Below are 23,493 nucleotides of genomic sequence, written 5' to 3' on the forward strand. Positions count from 1 at the left end.
CTGGAACAGGGACCTGGAGATCCTCATTTATCTTGGTCCAGTTCCTGTATTGTTTTGTGAAGGTATTTGGATCAGGCATCTAAGGGAGGGGGATATGGGTGTGATAAGGCCACAGGAATTCTAGCACTGTCTTGACCTCTCACCCTGTACTCTTTACACCTGCTGGCAGTGGTGTCTAGGAATGCATTTTTTTAAAAAAAACGTGGTCATTCACCATCATTCACTGCGGTCCGTACATAAGAAGACATAATAAATACAATCAGTGTATACAGCCGAGAGAAAAATCCCGCAGATGTCCGTACGACACAGAGCTCATCACAGGATAGCCATCGCATTCAAAATCTGGGAATTCTTCGCCGGCCTTCAGAGCATTAGTCTGCAGTCAAGCTCCCTCTCCTCCTGTATTTCACTTTTATAGACCTGAAAGCCTGTCGAGAAGAAAATGTGCTGCACATCGTAAAACTAGACGGCTTATGGAGTTTCCATCTTTCATTGCTTGTGTGTATGTACATATGCACAGCGTATATACATATATTTATATATGGTAGTAGCAGTTTATGCTTGAAGAACAGAAATAAATACATCTAATAAGTAGTTGTAGCATTTTGTGTCTGACCCATATCAAAAAAGATACATTGAGCTTTATAAACTCTTCAGATTGGTGGTTGTAACTGAATGCAGTGCCTTAGAAAGCATCAGTGATGCCCTAATTAAATGGATGCTGTTGTACAGTGTGCACACATAAGGAATCTTATCGGCCAGCATGCTAATAGGAAGCAGAGCAGCTTCTAGCAGGACTTTTGCAGTCCCTAAACTGAAGTAGACTTAAAACGTTCGCATTACTGGGCCATCTTGAGGACACACAAGTATCGTGGCTTTTCGGAAAGTCAGGGGTTGATCCCGGATCTCAGGGCCCAGAGGAAATGTCTCTGTGGGGGTGAGGAGGCAGCGTCTGGGGGTCTCCTTCCTCTTCACAGGCGGCTGGCTGTGTTGGCGTATCCTGCAGGCTTGTCCCATGGGTTCTGCATAGCCAAAACAGAGGCGACAGTGTGGTGTCATCGGGGCAGTCGGCACCTCTTCATGCACACAAGCACAGGTACAGGCCGCAGAGGCCTGGACCAGGGAGTGAGAACGGTGGAACGAACACATGGATTCAAAATCAGGGGCCTGCATTCTTTCTTTCTAACCCCAGAATTAGGCAGCTAGAATCCTGACCAGGTCTAGTGCATGTGATCACATTACTCCTGTCCTGGAGTCCTTGCACTGGCTTCCAGTCAGGTTTCATGTCGACTTCAAAATCCTCATGCTCACCTACAAGTCTCTGCATGGCTCAGCACCTTAGTGCCGTCGGAGCTACTATTGTCCTACTCCCCACCTCGCAACCTTTGATCATCTAACTCTGGTCTCCTGTCTGTCTCCTAAGCCCGTCTACATTCTGTGGGTGACAGGGCCTTCTCCTGCTGTACCCCAGAGCTCTGGAATTCTAACCCTAAGGATATCAAAGAGTCACCTTTCCTGAGATTCTTCAAATCTAGACTCAAAACCTTCTTCTTTAGAAGAGCTTTTATATAATTGCTTTGGTTTCCTACTGTATTCCAAGCCCTCATTGTAACTGTGGAATTCTGCTAGCTCCTGTCATTGCGTGCTTTTTTCCCTACTGTAAATGCAAAGCACTTTGAGAAGGAGCTTTTAAAAGTGCTATATAAAGCGCCTGACCAAGCGTTCCTTGTTGACGTCAGTGCCAGCGGACTGGCGCCACCCAGCCCAGCTCTGCCCAGCTAGCTGTTTGATGAGTTTGCAGTCCTGGCCCAGCGCTCATGGAGTTTACAAGACAGGTTCGGGCAGAAGGTTAAATCCTAATCTCCCACCTGTCCGCTTGCCAATTTATATTAAGTGTCACGCCTGGGACTTCCCTTCCCTTACCTCTCTCACACCCCTCCTGCCCCCCATCTACACCCATGCAGCAGCTCCCTAGCTCATTCCTCTCAATAATGAGGGGGGTGTCATGCCCAGTACTTCTACCATTTCTTCTATCACATTCATTAGGCACTAACTGAACCACTGAAAATTGAACGATTGTTCCCTTAATAAATCAAACTCTTTCATTATTTTCCAATCCTGAACAGGTGGCCTTGTAACTATTGCCTAGCAAAAGGATTTTTTTTCTTTTTTATTTGGTTTCATGTTAAGCAGCACCTTGGATGGGGAGGAATAGAGCTCAGACTTGGCAGAGCAAGGGGCTGAACCTGTTTTTCGTGTAGGACTGTACGTGGTTTTACAGAACTGAGAGTGGGATCGCTGGGATACAAAAGACATCTCTTCCTCAGCACAGAGTGGCGTTGAGCAATCTGTGGCTCCTCTGAGAAAAAGACAATCTGTTCTAGGTGAAACCTTTCCTTTTGACGGAGGCTAACCAGGTGTGGATAATGTCTTGCTTCGGAGCTGTGACATGGGATAAGTGTCCCCCCACTGCCACCAGACCTTCGGCTTGATGTCACAGCAGATCCTAAGAGCTACGCTGAGCAGCCATGTGGAATGGTGGTTTGGATTATTGATTTGTAACAGGAAGGCTGTAGATTCAACCCCTGAATGGGGAGCTGCAGTTGTACCTTTTAGCATCACAGTGCTTCACTGCTCTATAAATGGATACACCTGTATGTTGCTCGGGTAACAGCATCTGCAAAGTATATAACAGTCCACAGTACATGTCCTAAGATTTAGTTCAGTTGAAATAGGTATGTGTGTAACCTTAGCGATCTGTGCAAAGTATTTTTGTTACCTCTTGAAAACGAATTTGCAGGCAATTAGTAGCTTATGGTAGTAATTGTTACGTGTTCCTTTCAAACGGACAAAATGGAGAATACAGTGATGTATTGGCATCACTGGTGTGGATTTGTAGCTGGAAGGTTGTGGGTTCAAATCCCATGTGAGACTGTGGTACTTTATCCTTATTACTGCTGTATACTGTAAATGTGAGCAACTGTAAGCTGCTTTAGATAAAAGCGCCAGCAAACTAATGTATTATATGGTTTCAATTATTTATTGTTAAGTTACACAGCCCCCTTTAAAATGCCCTGTTACTGAAGCTCCTTTCCTGGCTTCTTTCAAGAAGTGGGTAAGATCTTCAGATCAGTTAGTCACTTATTAACAAACCGCTACAAGAACCGAATGACCTTTCATTTGACATGGTTCTTAAGTGCTCAGGAATCATTTCTGACCAACACCCGAAAGGTGACTATACTTGTGCTTATACTTGAGATTTATTACCCATTTCCTAAACCATTAATGTGGGTGTCCATGTGGGTCCTAATGCCCCAGTATAGTGACGGGGACACTATACTGTAAAAAGGAGCCGTCCTATGGATGAGATGTAAAACTGAGGTCCTGACTCTCTGTGGGCATTAAAAATCCCAGGATATTTCTTGAAAAGAGTAGAGGTGTTACCCCAGTGTCCTGGCCGAATTTCCCCTTGGCCTTTACCAATCATGGCCTCCTAATAATCCCCATCTCTGAACTGGCTTCATCACTCTGCTCTCCTCCCCACTGAGAGCTGGTGCGTGGGGAGCAGACTGGAGCATCATCCAGGTGGGGCTGCACACTGGTGGTGGTGGAGGGGATCCCCATTACCGGTAAAGCGCTTTGAACGGAGTGTCCAGGAAAGTGCTATATAAGTGTAAGCAATTATTATTATTGTTGTTGTTATTATTATTATTATTATTATTAGTATTAAACAGGGCTTAAAGTAAACAGTACGTACACGTCTGACTCATGGAGTTGATATGGGCTCGTCCTCAGTTTTGTAAATTATATGTCCCTCTGCGGTTTGACACCTGCCGTAGAGAAATAGTGAATGAGCTACAACATACTGGAAATTAATTTCTGCCAGTCCTCACAGCACAAGGCTGCAGTCATCTGTCACTAGGGCTTGTTGTAACAGAAAGAATAAGGTTCTGGATCCCGAGATGAAGTTAAACCGATGAGTTTATTGCATGCAGGGAACGATAAAGCCGAAGTCTTGTTTCCCGCAAGCAACAACAAAACCGAAGTATTGTTCCAAGTGCCGGTACAAACTTTCAGTTTCTATAGGGTTTTCCTGCCGCTTCTGACCTCACTCCTTATTATGTTAAAGGGGAGGGGGGGGGGGGTCACGGTGTTTGGACAGTTTACGGATTCTGGCCAAATGGTCAAATGGTCAGTTAGATTACCTTCCCTGGGGGTTCCCTAGCTGCATCTGGAATCCTTATCAGTTATCCCTTTCCTGACATAAACTCCAGCCTTAGAAGTCTAATCTTCACGTAGAAAGGACATAATTAACCCCTTCTTCACATCTTGTATCTTTCTTCAGGCTCCATGCTCAAACCCGGGCCTCCATGCTCCTGATTCTGAAGAGCCTTGGGACCCCCCATTTTTCATCCTGTTGCAGTTGCTGGTGATGCAGTTCAATTAATTATTTAATTCATTTAATCATATTCAATTAATAATAATTGTAAGGAATTTTTAAATTATTATTATTGATCTAATTACCCACTGAAAGGGATCCCTATAAATGGTGCATGGTGTTGTTACTCTTTGAAGCCTGAGGAACACTGATCTCAGCCCACTTTTCCACCTTAAAAGCGTAAAAGACTAAAACTCAGCTTCCTGACAGCTAGGACCAGTCCAGTCTTTTTGATTCGATCATGGCGGGTAGAAAACATTATTATTATTGAGGCGATTCTTCCTCACGTAGCCTGATGTAAATGTCGCCCTGGAGGCACCGGTGCTGTTTCAAAGTTACTTGTACAGTGCAATGAAGTGAGTGTCTGGAGCTGCTGTCTCTGGCCTGTCTCTGCGTATTTCATTGTCCACATTAAACGAACCCTAACCCGGGCCTTTAAAACTTCCCTCCCCATGCTTGTCACCTGTGCGTTTTCTCAGATCACATGTCTGCCACCTGATTGTGCCTTTTGCATGCCAGAGAGGGGAGAAGAGTGATTTCTGTGGCCCGGTCCATGTGGTTGCTAGGTAACTAGTAGGGCAGCAGGCCTGCTCTGAGTGTATAGTACGTGTAGGCCTCAGGTAAACACTGACTGAACAGTTCCTTCCCGGCCTATAAATCAATTGGAGGCAGCTGGCTCAGGGAGAGTTTCTTGCCTTAACATTTGGTGGTGATAAGATCCAATACAGATAAAAGCTGTAGACACCTTAAGAATCAGAAGTCTTAGGCAGATGAGGTTGGTCCTCCTTGTGTAGAAGTATCTGCCAGAATCCTTAACTGATTTATGATTCGGTTGAGATACTGGGTTAGTCTTAAACCTCAGTTGTAGCAGATCTCAGATATATCGTCTAAAATGCTTTTCCTGTCATTATAACACAGTGTACTTCAACTACTCCGAAATATAAGGCCGTTTTTCAATACTGTCACGCAGCCCAAAAACAGTTCAAGAAGTACTGTGCGCACACTGTATCGCACTGCGGCAAAACGCACTGTGTGATGGCATTTAAAACTGAGAGCAGGAAGCCAGGCTTTACCCAAAGGGTTGTGGGAGTTTGGAACAAGCTGGTTTCATTCAAGAAACAGCTGGATGAGATCCTAGGATCTTACAGGTGGAAGGGTCTGAATGGCCTCTTACTTCTGGCTTTCTTATGTCCTTACCCACGGACTCTAAAAGCTGAAGTGAATGGCTTGTGATTTCTTCTTGCACATCAAAATATCATGACCTGATGCAGGTTGCATATACGCAGAGATCTCTCGCACAGAAGCAAGGTTCTCATTGGTTTATCAGGCACGCATAATAATCACCTTGGTTGTATATAGCTACAGAATACATGGTGGTCTGAAGAGCCCTGTTTAGTTTAGTCATGTTTATTCAGTGATTTACAGCCCAGTCCTGCCTGTTGTGTCACAGGGAGATAGTGACTGGGGAGTAATGCAGAAACCTTGTTTCTAAGTGGCTATGGTAACTTTCCTGGTTCTCTGAGTGAAGCACGCAAACAATAGTGTGCCATTTCGGTGGACTTTACCCTGACACTTTATTGAACAAGCCATAATTCATTACAGTTAGCATTTTAAAAGTGGCAGCATGCAGGATACTATGCTTGAGATGTGCAGTCCAGTACGGTCCAGTTTAAGGCATTCCTTGTCTGGGCGTCTAGATATTAATGCACGTTCATATATGCCACATATACAGGTATGACATACTGTATGTCTTGTAAGCATGGTATAACAGCCTTAAAATAAAATCAAATTCACACTATGGTCTGGCATCCCCCACACCAGCTGGTTTCCCTTGTATCTGAGCTCTGGACTGCAGAGAGACTTGATTGGACCCGCCAGTTGCTTGACTAGAACTTTTAGACATTTTTTTTACGGAAAAGGCTGGAGATGAGCTGAGAACACGCAGCGTTCAGATGACATCTGTTGTTGGGTCTGTGAAGGGTTCAGTTATTTAGCTGGGTGCTCAAACAGAACAGAACCCAGCAGGTGTGTGGGCGTCTCCAGGCCCAGGATCGGGAGTCTGCGCCCTGTACCCAAAAGGTGTGAAAACTGAACCAAGCAATTATAGACCAGTAGGTCTGTATTACATGTAAGGTACTGGAAATGATCATACGAACTAAACTAGACGCTCACCTGCAGTATATGGTAGTTTCCTAGTAAATAGAAAGGGTTATGAAAACCCTTTGAGCAAGCAACAACAGGAATGGATACACGTAGCACATATGATACATTTTTAGATTTTATAGGTAGATTATTTTTAGATTTTTAAAGTTAACGTTCCCCATTTAAAGAATAATTTTCAAATTGCTGGCGGTATGCACAGTATTCAGGGAAAGGGGAGTGTGTAGATTTAGTATTTGGTTATTAAATAGAAAACAGTGATAGAAAAAGTGATCAAAGATTCTCCTCTAGCTGTTTCTTTAAAGAAGCCGGGGTATCAGCTTCAAGAACGTGGTTGGGTAGTCTGTTCCATGCTCCCACCACCCTTTGTGTAAACAAGCGCCTCTTGTTCCTTTTTGCCTTTTCGCATATTTTCCGCTCATGCCCCTTGGTTTGTTTCACTGGTCATTCTGAAGAAATAGGTTGGTTTGAATTTAGTGCCTTTGTCTCCTGAGTGAGAAACTGTTTTCTCTGCCACATCTGAGATCTTACCCGACAGCAAATGGTCTATCTGCTAACCAGAAGAATTCCTGATGCACGAAACAGAAAGGGGTATTTCATGACCTGAATGCTGATTCTGTTCTCGACAATTCAGTTTTGATGTGGGGAGAGAACATTTTTTTTTTTTCACTGAAGAAACGCGATGCCACTCTGAAATGAAATCTGAGCTTTTTTAGAATGGACGTCACTCGTTCTGTGCTCTTTTTTTTTTAAATTGGAGTGCATTTTCTGTCTTTACTGATATCTTTCCTACCCCCCTCGGGATAGTACCCAAATTCCCAAACCAATGAGAGGGACTCGCTGAGCAAAAAAGAGCTGCACCCCATGCAAGGTGAATAATATACACAATGCCACAGGGGGCCGTTTTCCTCTTGGACTGATTGCATTGCACAGAAATCGGACAGCCACCCCAGACCGTGGGAACCTCTGCTGCTGTTTGTGCAGAAACAATGTTCCAGTGTTTGGGGCTTCACCTGATGTCTGAACTTCCCACTTGCTGACAAGTGCCACTTTGGCATTGCCTTTTCAATAAGCTTCAATTGCTTTGATAACAGACGATTTGGTCAAAGGGATTTTTCGAAGAGAGGGTGGGTCCTTGATCAACTCGAGAATGCCATTTCTGGGCCTCAGTCATAGCCGGAGCACAGTCTGTCCTGTGGCTTGTTCCGGCCGAGCAAAACCTTCAACTCTTTTTCAACGCCTCCCTCGTCTGCTGCAGGGGACCAGCCAACAGCTGGTGCAAATAAGCTCTGCGAACAGATCGATCCTGGTTGTTACAGAGGCGATTCCGAGACTGCGCCCCAAGAGCGGCCCACATTCAGTGCCACCTTGTGCAGTAAAGTGTCCACATCCCAGTAAAATCAAACCTGTCTGCAGACTGACATTTTATATCGCAGTCTGGTCCTTCTGAGCCACACGAGAGGCTTTTCTGTCCCGTCAAACAGCCCTTAGTGTAGGGGTGCCCTACTGGTCCTGGGGTCCCCCTGGGTTTCAGTGCAGCTGATCTCTATACTCTATTCACCCTGTAGCTGAATCAGTAAATAGCCTGATTGGAACCTTGGCAGGTGTTTTTTTATCCTTAAGGTTGCAGACTTTCAGTTACTTCAGAAATGCAGCAGTTAAAAGGCCGACTATCTGCAGGTTGAGGAACTGAAAATGTGATCTGTCGGGGGTTCGTTTAATGAACTTGAGTGTTCAAGTGGAACAAAACCCAGCAGGTGTGTGGTACCCCAGGGCCAGCAGGGAGCCCCTTCGCTCAGAGCTGTCTGATGAGACAGGATAGGCTTTCGTGGGATTCAGAGAAGGACCAGACTGTAATACAAAATAAGATACAGAACATAGTAACCAACAGAAAGCTGAAAGCTGTGTACTTCGGACCTGTCTGTGTAACACACACTGATGTTCTCAGCACAATCGGTTCGAGCCTGTTTGTCCAGCTAGAGGCGGAGATGTGATTTCTGCTGTAAGGCGCTGTATGAACCACTCGCCCTGCCTCTCCGTTTCCCTCAGTGAGTGCAGGTCATCTTGTTTCACGAGTGCAGACGCACCCAGAATAAGAGAAGGCAAACACAAGGCGGGGTATTGTGGCGGAGGAACTCCTGACAGGTTCGGAGAGATCGCTGCTCGAGCTGGAGCTGTGGAGCGTCTCGTTTCGTGCTTTTTGAAAGCCTGTTGCTTCCGTTCTGATTTTTTTCTCTAACAGAAAGTGGGGGGTGGAGTTAGCTCACCAGGAAGACATGCAGTAACCGGTGAGACTTGGCTTTTCAGGATCTAAGAGAGCAGGCAGGCTGTTTGTGACTCTGGCAGTGCCAGGTCTGTATTTAGGGTCAAGAATGACTGACAGCTGAGCCCTTCTGGTGCTTGCAGAGGAGAGATAGCCCTTCCGAATGGGTCTTTTCCTACACAACACTTCTGGTAACACAGGAGGCTGTCCATGTTGTGTCTGAGCTATAAAGGCACATAGAAATGGCCTAGGCTTTAAGTGTTTATCTCTGAGAGAATGAGGTTGTCTCTTGTTCCAAAGATGGACTTCTGAACAGTGGAACACAAAGTAGGGAGCACAAGTGCAATCTACATGGAAGTGCATTTAACACCATGAACAGGAGGCACCTCTTTACACAAAGGGTGGTGGGGGTGTGGAACAAGCTTCCACATTATGGAAGCTGCTACCCTGGCTTCTTTCAGGAAAGAGCTGGAGGAGCTCCTCAGATCAATTAACCGCTGACTGCCTAACAGGCCAAATGGCTCCCCTCTTGTTGGGAACCTTTCTTGGGTTCTTGATAATCCGCGTGTGTTCTGCTTTAAGAGGCTTTCAGAACTGCCACGAAGGGGTTGTGTTTCTCCTGCCTCGCATTTCTGTGCGGAGGCAGGGAGGGCACAAAGACAGGTCTGTGAAGAGGAGAGCTTTGGTAACAGGAGATGGATTCCCAGGCAGAGCCCAGCACACACAGCCCCACTGTCATTTTCTTTTAGTTTTGCTTTCTTTTCTTTTCTCCAATAGAAAGTACTGCTTGCCATTGTAACGGGCAAACTCGCTCTCCAAGGCAGCTGAGACAGACAGGGGGAGTTAACGGCTTCCACTGCTGAGCCTCTTCCTATGGGATTCGGGTTTTCCAAACTACTCTACTCTTCCTGAAACTTTCTCAGTGGCTCAGCGGGGGGATTTGAACCAGGAAACCCTTTCTTTCCAAACCCCTTTCCTTTCCTCTCAGTTTTTTTAAGTCCCTTAAGTGCAGAGCCTCTAGAATACTGAAGTCACACACCGGAGTCCTGTGAGATCATGAACCTGCTGTTCACATCCTGGAACATTACAGCTCACACAAGCCCTTGTCCTAGAGAAGTGTACAGCGTGTTTTCCCCACTCTGCGGTGTTTTGCTACTCACTTGACTTCCCCTTTTCACTGTTATAGGTCAGTTTCCACATCTCAGTATGCACTTCTATAAAAAAACGGCTTGCTGCTTCATTATAATAAGCATTCATCGTTTCTTGCGTTTATAAAGTGTTCACCATCCCTAAGGGTTTCAAAGCACTTTGCATATCAGAGGGGAGTCAATTAATCCACTAATGAAGTCCAGTGCTGCTGCTGCACCAGCAGCCCCACGACACAGGTCAAGCAGAGTAGTCAGACAGTCCTTTGTCAGTTGAATTAAGGAGGAGTTTTAGGGTGGCCACATTGTACATAATGTACACCCCTATTTTAACATGGTCCCCACAGAGATTGGGAATACTGCCAATAGGGTTTATATGATGCCTACTTGTAGCAGTTTGGTGTTCTCTAGGTCTTAAAACCCATTGTACGTCACAGTCAGTTGTAATATGATAGTGTGGAGTGGTCATCATGGTTCAAAGCTGAAATCAAACAGTGTAGGATTGTGAGAATGGCAGGAGATATAACTGGGAAACAGCACCCCTGGCCTGGTGATTTCTATCCCTGTTCAGCTCTCAGAATGGAGAGGAGCATCACAGCCGATCCCACCTCCTGCTCTGACCTCAGTGTGGAACGTCCCCATCGGGAAGACAGCTTAGGGTACCAAAGTCAAGCAAAAACATTAATAAGAAATTAATAGGAACTGCTTTGTTCCCTGTGCAAAACAGCTTAATGAGGATTTTTAATGTCTTCCCCTCAGTTCTAATTTATTTGTTGATTTATTATCTGTCATGCACGGTTGTAATGATTTTATGCACCTGTGTGTGATTTTATGTGACTTTTATGCTTTGCTTTGTGTGGGTCTGATGTTTGTTGTATGTTTTACAGGAGAAGCTAAATAAATATTCCCACAGTTGTGCACAATAAAGTGTCCGTGTATTTGTCTGTCACACTGCAGCAAAGCGAAGTTTGCTTTAGTTTACTGACCTGGGGCCTAGTGTTACCGGCAATTAAGCCTCTGGAGAACTGTAAACGTTGCAATATAAATGTATAAATCTTACAAAAAACTGATGGATGGTTGTAGGTCCAAATCCCATGAGATTAGGTGCTAAAGTACTGATCATAGCACCTGACTCAGACCACTCTGGCCTGCTGTGTAAACTGTGGGGGAGATTCTGTTATCAGTGCTACTATCTGGCTCGCCTTTTTACGAAAAAATCCATTTAACACTTGTGGGATGGTTTTAATATAGAGGGTGCTAGACTCTGCTTTGATGAGGTGCATAATGGGCTAGGAACATCTCTGGTAAGGACTGATCACAGTACCAGTTTTATCCTGGATGGAATTCACTACAGAAAAGTGGAATTCATATCACGAATGCATCTGTTCTAAGCACGGAAATGGGAAAGGTTTAAGAAGTACCCAGATGTTGGGCCCACTTCTCGGTCTTTGAAACTTGCATATCACCAGAGTCCAGCCAGCCGATGTGTCTGTGTGTGTATCTGTCCCTCTTGCAGTCCAGCTGTGTGGAGTCAGTCTTTCCACCTCTGAGTGTTCACCTCGACCTGGAACTGTGGTGCAGCCCTCCCTCCGATCAGACTTTGAACTTCTCAGTCACGTGCCAAACGGAGCGCATGTCATAAATGATTATAAAGCCGTCACGGGCAGAAAAAAACAGCTACCCTTCCTTGGAGTTGTTGTTGCTGTCATTAATATTATTGTCGATCTTAGTGGTCCCGGATCTATCCCTGTGCCTGTCTGCTCTGCTCGCTGGCTCAGACGTTTGCTTTGTCATCAGCAAGAGGTTTTTAAAAGTTTCAAAAGGAAAGCTGTGCTGATGTGCTTTTTTCGCCCCCTTTTTTTTCTCGGCTGGCGACTGAAGCCCTCTGTTCGGGCTTCTCAGTTCGCCGTTCGTGACTGAAATTTCCAGGGGCGGATCCCCCCTGTAGCCCTGTTGATGGGCCAGCCCCACATTGATCAAATTCTCCGAACAAAGGCACACAGACTACAAAGTCTGACATGTGCCTCAGGTCTGTGACATCTGTGACACTGGTGATTGATTCCCATAGAGCAACGCCTCAGTACTCCTTTCGAGAGTGTTGCCATGGCCCCACAGAATGATGAACAAGCCCTTCGCTCTGGGTGGAGCCTGATTAAATGCGAATAAGGTGCAGCTCCACCAACTTAGTCAAATAATCCACTGGTTTCAGGCTGATAACACCTGGGATGATTGTATTACTTTTCCCTGCAAGACTTGGCCTCGAACCATTTGTAGACTGAATGTGAATTGAGCAGCTACTGCATTGAAACTGGTTCAGCACAAACCTGAGTACAGATGTATCGGGGCTCGTAGGACACTGAGCCTGTTGCAGACGATGGGGTCACATAGCTGATGTCTCCTGCAGTTGGAGGCCTGGCCTTTTCAGAATGTTCCCATGTGGAGGTGTGAGGCTCTGAAACCCAGCGTCTCAGGAAGGGCAGAGCACAGCTCATTATAGAGATGAAAAGCACTCTTTCTTAAATGCATGGATATATGTATGCAAAAATACTGCAGGGAAAAGTTACGCACTGCATACAAAGAGATTCAGATTAGTGGAAACCGGTTTGTTTGGGTGATAAAGAGTGCAGCACTGATGTAGGGGTTTTCTTTATATGCTACTGGGGCTAGATGGGCTTCCTCTTTTTTGTAACTTCCCTTCTTATGAATTCCTGACCACTGGTGAACGATGTAGCGCAGGACATGTTTAGGGATCTAGGGATACTGCCCAGGTCAGGGTTCCCAAAAACCAAAGGGGATCTGAGTCAAGTATTCAGAATCCTCAAAATCTCCCGCAGTAACTTTGTATTCCGGGAACAACAGTGAAACAAACCAGAGGACACAAATGGAAGCCAAGCGAGAGCACACTTGTTTTACGCAAAGAGTTGTGGGAGTCTGGAACTTGCTACACAGGCATGCCTGTTGAAAACATTCTTGTCTTGCAAGAAACAGCTGGATGAAACCCTCAGATCAAAGAGCTACTAGCTCCCAAATGAGGTCGAATCAGCACTCCGGTGCAGCAGCAGGTCTGGCAGGACCTGGAGAGGATATTAACTTTTTCAGGCCTGCTTTCCCCCTTTTAAAATTAGCAGCAATAATGCCACGAATTACAGATTCAACTGGATTTGATATATTAAGGTTGATAACTGATAATAGTGAGAAGTTCTTCACTGTATTTGTTTTTAATATGAGATATGTAGTTTCCCTGTGTGCGCACACTCTGTTGCATTTATGCACTCTCAAAGAATGTTGTTTGTCTTCAAATATTTGAAAACGCGGATATCTCGCGTGTATCGCCACCAGGTTTTTCTTATCTCGAGTGATTTGAAAAAAGGCCCGGAGGGCTAAAAAATTCACTCGGGGGGGGCAGAGTGCGGAATTATATTAAGGTCAGAGGGGAAAAGGGATTTCATAAAATCTTCAAAATACATTCCAGGGCGGAGGGAACTTTTGATGTACACTCCAAGAATTTCCTTTTGTTTGGTCCTGGAATTCCACGATACAGGTGTTTCTTGCCTGGACATTGGTCATCAGGACTGAAGTGTTGAGCTCAACGCCTCCCGGGTTTGTCAGCCCAAGCTGGTGCAAAAGAAACTTACTGCACCCCGCCTGAGGGTATCTGGTACCCAGAGAGTAAGAGGCTACTTCGGTCTTGCTTGCTCTTTCCTGTTTTTTTTTTTTAAGAGCAGAGATGCACTGCACAAAGTTTGTTCCAGATTACACTCGGCAGTCTTCTACCTGAACACGTGTGTCCTGTTTCGTGCCACTTATTCAGGATTTCAAAATCCAGGTTTTCCTGGGATTCCTAGTCACTGACAAAGTCCACCCAGAGGTCTACAGCATCCATTGTGAAGCAAAACACAGGGCACCAGTGGAAACTACGTGGAAGTGCATTTAAAACCAAGAACAGGGGGCCCTGCTTTACATAGAGAGTTGTGAGGATATGAAACAAGCTGCCCAACCATGTTTTCAGAGCCATTTCTGGGGCCAGGTGAGGTAGCCAGCTTAATGAGCTACTAACTACTACTGGAGGGCTAGATGTGTTCAGTGCCCTCCTTTCACTTGACACCTGTCTTGTGTTTCTGATTAGTGATCTCTGCTTGTGTCCCTGGGTCTTTGCGTTGCTCTTGACCATGATTTTCAACTCTAGAAAAATGGGATCATTCCCCGTTTGCACTGAATCTAGAGCAGCAACAATTCCTCCTGACGAATGGCAACCCAAACTGAGGGCAAGTCACCTTTCAAAGCCTAATTAGGGCATCGTAAAATTTCCGCCTTGCTTCCCCTATATATCCCAGCATGCTCTTAGCTTGTTGTTTCAATTCTCTCCCGCCCTCCGCAAATCAGGAAAGTGACGAGTCAACCCAGACTCCTAAATCTCACTCATATGTGGCTTCTTTTAGTCCAGTCCCTCCTATCTGGATATTTCAGTTGTTTGTTCTGGCTACCTGCATGTAATACTTTGCACCTGTCTGTGCAGGATCTCATGTGCTTCCTGCTGGCCCAGATCGGAGCCCAGACCCCCATCCCACCCAGCGAGATTCCCTTGGCAGAGAGAGGAAATAGAGTGAGGGGTTCTTACGTTGCTGTAGGGGTTTTGGCCCATGCCGTTGGGCACCTCATAGTGGCTGTGGGTGGAGTACATGGGGATGTCGTTGGCATAGAGAATGGAGCTCCCCCCTCTGTCCAAGTTCAGGAATCCTGTGCTCCTTCTCCGGCACAGACACACCAGCTGGGGAGAGACCAGAGCCCGTCAGCCACGGGGAGCAAGGCCAGCCAGGCATTTCCACAGGACGGAGTGAGAATCCAGACTCGGACTCTCTGTCCTGAGCTTTGAGGAGAGCAGCCCGGACCGGGGTTGTCCAGACCGGATCCTGGAGCGGCGGGTTTTCATTCCAGCTCAGCTTTTAATGATCTAAACCAGTTGGTTACTGGCTTAATTGGACTAATTTAGCAGCTTCCCCCAGGTCTACAGATGCTGCTGTCTCAAACAGAGCTAGAAAACCGGTAGATCTCCAGGACCCGGACTGCACACCCCTGATCCCTACAGATCAAAAGATTACAGGTCTCCTGTAGCATGAAAACAGGCAGCACTGAGTAGTGATGACACATGAACCTGTGTAGGTGGTGTCAGACTCTGCAACAGAGCCCTTCAGAAAGGGTACATTACCACAGATGCTCCAGTCCTCCCAGTGGGACCGTTGCGGTTCAGCATGGGCTCGTGCCCTTGCTGCTCCACCCCACTGATTCGTCCTGCAGCACCTGGGGCGCGAACCCGGGTCTCCGGCGTAACGCAACGGGGAACCAGCCGAGTGAGCTAAAGGAGACCTCCCCCAGCCCAGGAGGCTGAGGTCCCTGCTACGCGCAGGGAGGGCGATGACGTCACCGTGCCCGAACTAGCTCCGCTACACCAGCTCTATAGATGTCTATCAGCATTGCTGGGGGTAATCTCTGCAATGGACTCACGTTCCCACTAGGGGGCGAGGATGTGCTCTCTTTCCAATTAGTGCTACTGCAGGTGGTCCTGCTGCAGGTGGTCCGGGAGGGCCAGTGTTTCTGCAGGATTTCTAACTCTCTTCCAAAGAGCAGCACCTCTGGAGCTAGAAGAAGCTGTTTTATTGATCCTATGAAGTCAATGAAGAACTGATTTAGGTCTTGAAGAGCAGAGCTGGAATGACACCAGTCCTCCAGGACCAGGAATGGACGCCCCTGTGCTGCAGAAAGTGTCTGCGATCTGATCTTAAGCTTCAGAGAAAGGACCAGCTCCAGTGTACCATAAATGCAAATGAACAAACACCAGTTTGCCAGAGTTTGGGATTTCTCAAGCCTCCCTGATCCTCACCACCACCCCTGTCCCCAGTGTCTGCCCACCTGGCTGTGATGGACAAGGTTCCTGTACACCATTCCCTCAGCCAGCCTGGCTTATTACCATATCTGTGGCTCAGAGGCCTCCCACACCGACAAAACCGTGGGGTGGGTCAGTCCAAAGATAGCGAATCCTAATCAGTGCTTTTACATCCACCCGATGAGATCTATATTTCCGAAGGCAGAACAGGAGTTTTGTCCAGATGCACCGGTCATCCTTTCCCAGTAGACCTTAGCCCTAGATTAGACTTGATTTAATCGGACTTACCACAATGATGAGCAGGATGAGGAAGATGAGCAGGAGGAGGCAGACCAAGACCAGCAGGGCGATGCCCCATCCTGGTACGGTGTCGGTCGAGGGGCTGGCAGTGGGGGGAATGCTGAGTTGTTCCACTACAAAAATTCAGAAGCGCTGTTATCGGTCACTCTTAAAACCTCTGATGAATGGGCAGCCGTTAGCAGCACATTACATGTATGTATGTAAATGTAGTTATATAAAAAGATTAAGAGTTTTGATTAATATATATGGGGACCACATTCATAAATCCAGAAAAATAACTTACCATTAATAGAGTCTGCTTTCAGCTCTAGATCTGTCAGGTTTTTTCCGCCAGTCTTGCTAACAAACAGATGTCTAACTTCTTCTGAAGAAACGTCTTTGCTATGAAAATTTACTGTTGCTGCTACATTCACTGATCCTTTGCTGCAACATAGAACAACAGTACAAGTGACACAGAGCCTTTCAACAGACCAAAAATAATTCCATCTAGTCAGTTTTCTTCATGTCCAAATAGTCCACTCTGTGCTACACCTAACCACTGACTCTCACACAAAATGGTGCAGTATGACTAGTTATCCCACAAGAAAGATGGAAATGAATAATTAATTAATCAATAATAATTTTCATGCATGGTGTTGCAATAACCCACTGCCGGTTGACAGCAAAACAATGAAGAACCTTCCTTCCCCACAACTATAGTCAAGTGTCTTGGATGACACAGGCCGAAGAGAATGAAGACCTGCTCAACAGCATCTTCACCTTAGTCCTATATTTCCACCCTTCCCCTTCCACTAGTATGTACCACCTGGTACATACTGACTTGTAGTGGGTTGCAGAATTCAAACTTCAGTGTGTGAACTCTGGTCTAATTTGCTAAAAGAGCTTCCATCTTTTTAAAGACAAGGACACAGCCTGGTGTTCAATTACATGCCTTTGTGCTAGAAATCTGCTGCACATCCCATTCAGAGAACTAGGGTACTACCTGAAGGTCACTGATCCGACGCCGGCGTATCCGTCTTGAGAGTTGTAGATGTCATTGAGCTGTAAAAACAAACCACAAGGATGTACACTTGTCATCTGGAGTTCACATCATCCTCACATACATACATCTGCTGCTTGTCGAAGTCAAGGTTGCATTTATTGTCCCTGATGGGAAATCTTATTAAAATACACAACACAGTACATAATACATCTAACACAACCTTGAACACATTAACAGCTAAGACATCCTTAAGATGAGAAAAACAAGTTAGCAGCTCAAGTATTCTTCACATTTTACAAAAAAAAAACAAATAGTGTCACCAGTGTGTGACATAGATTCATAAGATACAATCAGTTGTTCAGATTAAGTCTTACTGTTCTGAGGACACAGGTTTTACATAAGGAAACTGTACAGTTTATTGCAGAGGTCTCTTCAATTGCTGTATAGCTTTGCCCTTTCTGTATCTTTAAAAGGCTCACAACACAACACACCCAGCATTAAGGAACAGAATGTATGTGGCCAGTGGCACATAAATGCTAATTATATGTTGTAGAAAACAAGCTTTCAAAGGGAAGACTTTGGTCTTCACAGTGTCTGACTTAAAATAACCTTGAAAAAAAATGGAAATCTTACCCCCTTCACAACCGTGGTCCTCAAGCTCTCATACTGTGGTGATCCAGGGACAGTGAGGTTATGGGTGAAGTTCTGGTTGATGACTTTAAAAGTGAGATTAAAGGAAGCTTGCGGAGGCTGGATTGTAGTGGTAGCTGTAGGTGAGGTTGACTTGACTGTAGGTATTGTGGTGGTGCTCTTGAACCCTGTAGTGTGGGTGGAATCGGTTTTGGCGATAGTAGTAGCAGTGTTCTCATTTGTGTGTGGGCTGGTGGTAGTCGTGACTTTTTCCGTGTGTGGGATGGTGGTAGTCGTAGTTGTGCTGTTTTCTGTGTGTGGGCTGGTGGTAGTCTTAGTTGTGCTGTTTTCTGTGTGTGGGCTGGTGGTAGTCGTAGTTGTGCTGTTTTCTGTGTGAGGGCTGGCTGTAGTCGTAGTTGTGCTGTTTTCTGTGTGTGGGCTGGTGGTTGTCGTAGTTGTGCTGTTTTCTGTGTGTGGGCCGGCGGTAGTTGTAGTTGTGCTGTTTTCTGTGTGTGGGATGGTGGTAGTCGTAGTTGTGCTGTTTTCTGTGTGAGGGCTGGCTGTAGTTGTAGCTGTGCTGTTTTCTGTGTGTGGGCTGGTGGTAGTCGTAGTTGTGCTGTTTTCTGTGTGTGGGCTGGTGGTAGTCGTAGTTGTGCTATTTTCTGTGTGTGGGCTGCCTGTAGTCGTAGTTGTGCTGTTTTCTGTGTGTGGGCTGGTGGTAGTCGTAGTTGTGCTGTTTTCCGTGTGTGGGCTGGTGGTAGTCTTAGTTGTGCTGTTTTCTGTGTGTGGGCTGGTGGTAGTCGTAGCTGTGCTGTTTTCTGTGTGCGGGCTGCCTGTAGTTGTAGTTGTGCTGTTTTCTGTGTGTGGGCTGGCTGTAGTCGTAGCTGTGCTGTTTTCTGTGTGTGGGCTGGTGGTAGTCGTAGTTGTGCTGTTTTCCGTGTGTGGGCTACCTGTAGTCGTAGTTGTGCTGTTTTCCGTGTGTGGGCTGGTGGTAGTCGTAGCTGTGCTGTTTTCTGTGTGTGGGCTGCCTGTAGTTGTAGTTGTGCTGTTTTCTGTGTGCGGGCTGCCTGTAGTCGTAGCTGTGCTGTTTTCTGTGTGTGGGTTGTCTGTAGTTGTAGCTGTGCTGTTTTCTGTGTGTGGGCTGCCTGTAGTTGTAGCTGTGCTGTTTTCTGTGTGTGGGTTGTCTGTAGTTGTAGCTGTGCTGTTTTCTGTGTGTGGGCTGCCTGTAGTCGTAGGTGTGCTGTTTTCTGTGTGCAGGTTGTCTGTAGTCGTAGCTGTGCTGTTTTCTGTGTGCGGGCTGCCTGTAGTTGTAGCTGTGCTGTTTTCTGTGTGTGGGCTGCCTGTAGTCGTAGCTGTGCTGTTTTCTGTGTGTGGGTTGTCTGTAGTCCTAGTTGTGCTGTTTTCTGTGTGCGGGCTGCCTGTAGTCGTAGTTGTGCTGTTTTCTGTGTGTGGGTTGTCTGTAGTCGTAGCTGTGCTGTTTTCTGTGTGCGGGCTGCCTGTAGTCGTAGCTGTGCTGTTTTCTGTGTGTGGGTTGTCTGTAGTCGTAGCTGTGCTGTTTTCTGTGTGTGGGCTGCCTGTAGTTGTAGCTGTGCTGTTTTCTGTGTGTGGGTTGTCTGTAGTCGTAGTTGTGCTGTTTTCTGTGTGCGGGCTGCCAGTAGTCGTAGTTGTGCTGTTTTCTGTGTGTGGGTTGTCTGTAGTTGTAGCTGTGCTGTTTTCTGTGTGCGGGCTGCCTGTAGTCGTAGCTGTGCTGTTTTCTGTGTGTGGGCTGCCTGTAGTCGTAGCTGTGCTGTTTTCTGTGTGTGGGCTACCTGTAGTCGTAGTTGTGCTGTTTTCTGTGTGTGGGCTGGTGGTAGTCGTAGCTGTGCTGTTTTCTGTGTGTGGGCTGCCTGTAGTCGTAGCTGTGCTGTTTTCTGTGTGTGGGTTGTCTGTAGTCGTAGCTGTGCTGTTTTCTGTGTGCGGGCTGCCTGTAGTCGTAGCTGTGCTGTTTTCTGTGTGTGGGCTACCTGTAGTCGTAGTTGTGCTGTTTTCTGTGTGTGGGCTGGTGGTAGTCGTAGCTGTGCTGTTTTCTGTGTGTGGGCTGTCTGTAGTCGTAGCTGTGCTGTTTTCTGTGTGTGGGCTGCCTGTAGTCGTAGCTGTGCTGTTTTCTGTGTGTGGGCTCCCTGTAGTTGTAGTTGTGCTGTTTTCTGTGTGTGGGCTGCCTGTAGTCGTAGCTGTGCTGTTTTCTGTGTGTGGGCTACCTGTAGTCGTAGTTGTGCTGTTTTCTGTGTGTGGGCTACCTGTAGTCGTAGCTGTGCTGTTTTCTGTGTGTGGGCTGGTGGTAGTCGTAGCTGTGCTGTTTTCTGTGTGTGGGTTGTCTGTAGTTGTAGTTGTGCTGTTTTCTGTGTGCGGGCTGCCTGTAGTCGTAGCTGTGCTGTTTTCTGTGTGTGGGCTACCTGTAGTCGTAGTTGTGCTGTTTTCTGTGTGTGGGCTACCTGTAGTCGTAGCTGTGCTGTTTTCTGTGTGTGGGCTGGTGGTAGTCGTAGCTGTGCTGTTTTCTGTGTGTGGGTTGTCTGTAGTTGTAGCTGTGCTGTTTTCTGTGTGCGGGCTGCCTGTAGTCATAGCTGTGCTGTTTTCTGTGTGTGGGCTGCCTGTAGTCGTAGCTGTGCTGTTTTCTGTGTGCGGGTTGTCTGTAGTCAAAGCTGTGCTGTTTTCTGTGTGTGGGCTGCCTGTAGTCGTAGCTGTGCTGTTTTCTGTGTGTGGGTTGTCTGTAGTCGTAGCTGTGCTGTTTTCTGTGTGCGGGTTGTCTGTAGTCAAAGCAGTGCTGTTTTCTGTGTGTGGGCTGGTGGTAGTCGTAGCTGTGCTGTTTTCTGTGTGTGGGCCGTCTGTAGTTGTAGTTGTGCTGTTTTCTGTGTGCGGGTTGTCTGTAGTCGTAGCTGTGCTGTTTTCTGTGTGTGGGTTGTCTGTAGTCGTAGCTGTGCTGTTTTCCGTGTGCGGGCTGGTGGTAGTCGTAGCTGTGCTGTTTTCCGTGTGCGGGCCTTCTGTAGTCGTAGTTGTGCTGTTTTCTGTGTGTGGGCTGGTGGTAGTCGTAGCTGTGCTGTTTTCCGTGTGCGTGCCGTCTGTAGTCGTAGTTGTGCTGTTTTCCGTATGCGGGCCTTCTGTAGTCTTAGCTGTGCTGTTTTCTGTGTGTGGGCTGGTGGTAGTCGTAGCTGAACCATTTTCTGTGGTTGCTGCTGTGCTGTTGTCTGTTGACAGTTTGAACATGTAAAATAATAATGCAAATTAAGATTAATAAAACATAGTATTGCTATATACCCATAAAACACTATATTTAGTTGTTTTACTTTTGATTTTTCCAATTCAAGTACAAATATATCATATGGACAGTTATTCCTGTATTTCAAGCATAGTTTAAATATTTGTAATTTACTGATGAAGCCCCTAAACCCTGGTGTTATTTGTATGTTTTAATAAAAATTATTATTCACGCATTCATGTCGTGCTTTTCCTCCCAAGGAATCCCATACTGAATTCATCAAAATGCAGGAATGTTTGGCATTGTGCAGGAAATTGTGGTTTCTCTAATATCTCTTATGGCACTGTGACACAGGGAAGAACAGCCTCCACTCTGTATCAGTTAGTTCTGTTCTGAAGGCAGAATAATTCCCTGCAGACTTGGTGTTATGGCAGAAACAGGATCTGAGATGCGAGAATCAAGTGAGAGTTGATTTTCCTCTGTCTAAGAGGAGTGGGTCTTTACCCAGGGCTTCTGTAAGAGTTTTGTTTTTCTTATTTTTACATTTATAATAGATTAAAGTTCTTTTTCCACCTTTATAAATGGCCACCTTCAACAATTATAGATAGATCAGACTTAATTGATCCCGAAGGGAAATTTGAGGTGTTACAGCAGCCCAGCCCAAGACATGCAAAAACAGACAGCGGAATAGACTAAAAATTAAAATAAGTACAGCAATACAAAAAATAAATATGTAGAGTTAGTTGAGTGCAAAATATGCTCATAGTCACTGTAAAACAATAAAATATGTGCAAAATGCACATAGGTATATACAGATTGAGTGTCCAAAACGTACAGTAGTGCAACATGCTGTCCATAGGTGAGCAGATGAAGGGCTAACAGTCCTTAAATTATATTGTTCAGCCTTGAAGTGAAATGCGTGAATTTCACAGAGCCCAGATTAGAATGAATCAATGTACTGGTTTCCTAAATCCCCTTTGAATGTAGCTTTCTCCTTACCTAACATTTCTTGCTGTCTGCTCAATAGAAATGCACAATCAAAACTTATTTCACACTCTCATTATACGCTCCACTTATGTCCATGTATACTTCTCTGTGTTTTCAGTTATTCTAGTTTGGAATAGGCATTAGGTGAGAAACAACATTTCTTGATATAATCTCGGGCCAAGTGGCATCTGAGGTTAAACTGCTACCCTTGTGATTTAATTGGACCTAAACGTCAAAACAATGTTGTTTCACACCACAATAAGACTTGCCTTACGCTTGCCTTAAATTCTGGCAAAGTTAAGAAAAAAAATATATTTTGAAAGTTCATTGGTATTAAATGACAGGCAAAAGAAAAAGGTCAGAAAAGGGAACCATGGGATTTCAACTCAAAAAGTGGAGGCGTTCCTTTACACAAAGAATGGCGGGGGTGTGGAACAAGCTCCCCAGCCATGTGGATGAAGTTGATACTCTGGTTTCTCTCAATGGCTGGATGAGATCCTCAGACGAATAAGCTAATCGCAACGAAACAATCTAGACAGGCCGAATGGCTATCAATTGTAAACAATCCCACGTTCTTCTGTTCCTTAAAGTAAAAAATACAGAATGTGGAAAAACTCCTCCAGTAGTTCTAGTCTTCCTAGAAAGGCTTCTCTGCGCTAATGTGTGTAAAGCTTAGTGCAACAGGCTATCCAGACCTGCTCTGCTGCTGAGGCCAAGCCTCACACAAATGGGACAAAGAGAGCAATAACATATGCAACAGACTGTCAGCCAAGAGAAAGAAAAAGCTGACTGTTTTACACAATCAAATCAACAGGCTTTAATTAAACAGCTCTTTTTTTTTTTGCTTCCACCCGTCTCTTTGTAATAGTTACATTTTAACCACCAATTTTAGTAACTGATTGATGGAGGAATTTATTTCAGCCAGCAGAGTGAAAGCTATTTTTAGTACAGGCCACAGGTTTATATACAGTATGACATCCTCTCATCGTGGACATATTGTCGTTCCTCTCTCCAACAGGACGGGGGGGAGGCTTGATCTGGACGAGGTTTGTGCCCTTTGAAGGGGTCGGAATTGGTGGGGTGATCGATCTGTTCAGTCACAGGAGAGTTAGCTAAAGCCGTTTTCAGAAACAAATCTGTCTATATCCACATTGGCTCGGCTGCGCGGCGGAGAACGATCTCGAATTTTGAAAAGCTCTAAAATCCCTACCGATCTAGAAATTCCATTCACTTCTCTTCGGTCAAGAATGAGAGTAGTTCATAATCCCGTTTATTTTGATCAGCAATGCATAATTCAGACTATAGAAATAATTACGCTTAACTTTACCGGTGGAAATGAAAACACCTTTTATTGATTGGTTCATTGATTGATTACCGAGATCTATGCTGAAGTAATAAAAGCAGAGTCCGGCTTCCTACTCTCGCGCGTGTTTTGCAACGCAGAACATAAAATTAAGACAAAGCGGAAGCTGACA

The 23,493-nt window shown here is 45.7% G+C and overlaps 1 protein-coding gene and 1 long non-coding RNA gene across 4 annotated transcripts in view; one reads left to right on the forward strand and one right to left on the reverse strand.

Annotated features, from left to right (window-relative positions):
- The window catches only part of LOC148639939 (uncharacterized), a 24,743-nt gene continuing 1,250 nt past the window's right edge, over positions 1-23,493 (reverse strand). Inside the window, exons 2-8 of one of the 2 annotated variants that reach the window (XR_015930504.1) lie at positions 17,803-21,020; positions 17,170-17,228; positions 16,471-16,610; positions 16,176-16,300; positions 14,625-14,774; positions 3,758-3,830; positions 1-1,022 (exon numbers count right to left, since the gene is read on the reverse strand). This is a non-coding gene — a long non-coding RNA (uncharacterized LOC148639939). The remainder of the gene's footprint in view (positions 1,023-3,757; positions 3,831-14,624; positions 14,775-16,175; positions 16,301-16,470; positions 16,611-17,169; positions 17,229-17,802; positions 21,021-23,493) is intronic. The other variant, XR_015930505.1, reaches the window with a different exon arrangement.
- The window catches only part of LOC148639940 (uncharacterized), a 19,349-nt gene continuing 18,827 nt past the window's right edge, over positions 22,972-23,493 (forward strand). For both annotated transcript variants that reach the window (XM_088620253.1, XM_088620255.1), the window contains exon 1: positions 22,972-23,064. The gene's annotated coding sequence lies outside the window, so the exon portion shown is untranslated. The remainder of the gene's footprint in view (positions 23,065-23,493) is intronic.

Source organism: Lepisosteus platostomus, chromosome 26 (assembly GCF_059453375.1).
Source record: "Lepisosteus platostomus isolate fLepPlt1 chromosome 26, fLepPlt1.hap1, whole genome shotgun sequence".
Taxonomy (NCBI): domain Eukaryota; kingdom Metazoa; phylum Chordata; class Actinopteri; order Semionotiformes; family Lepisosteidae; genus Lepisosteus; species Lepisosteus platostomus.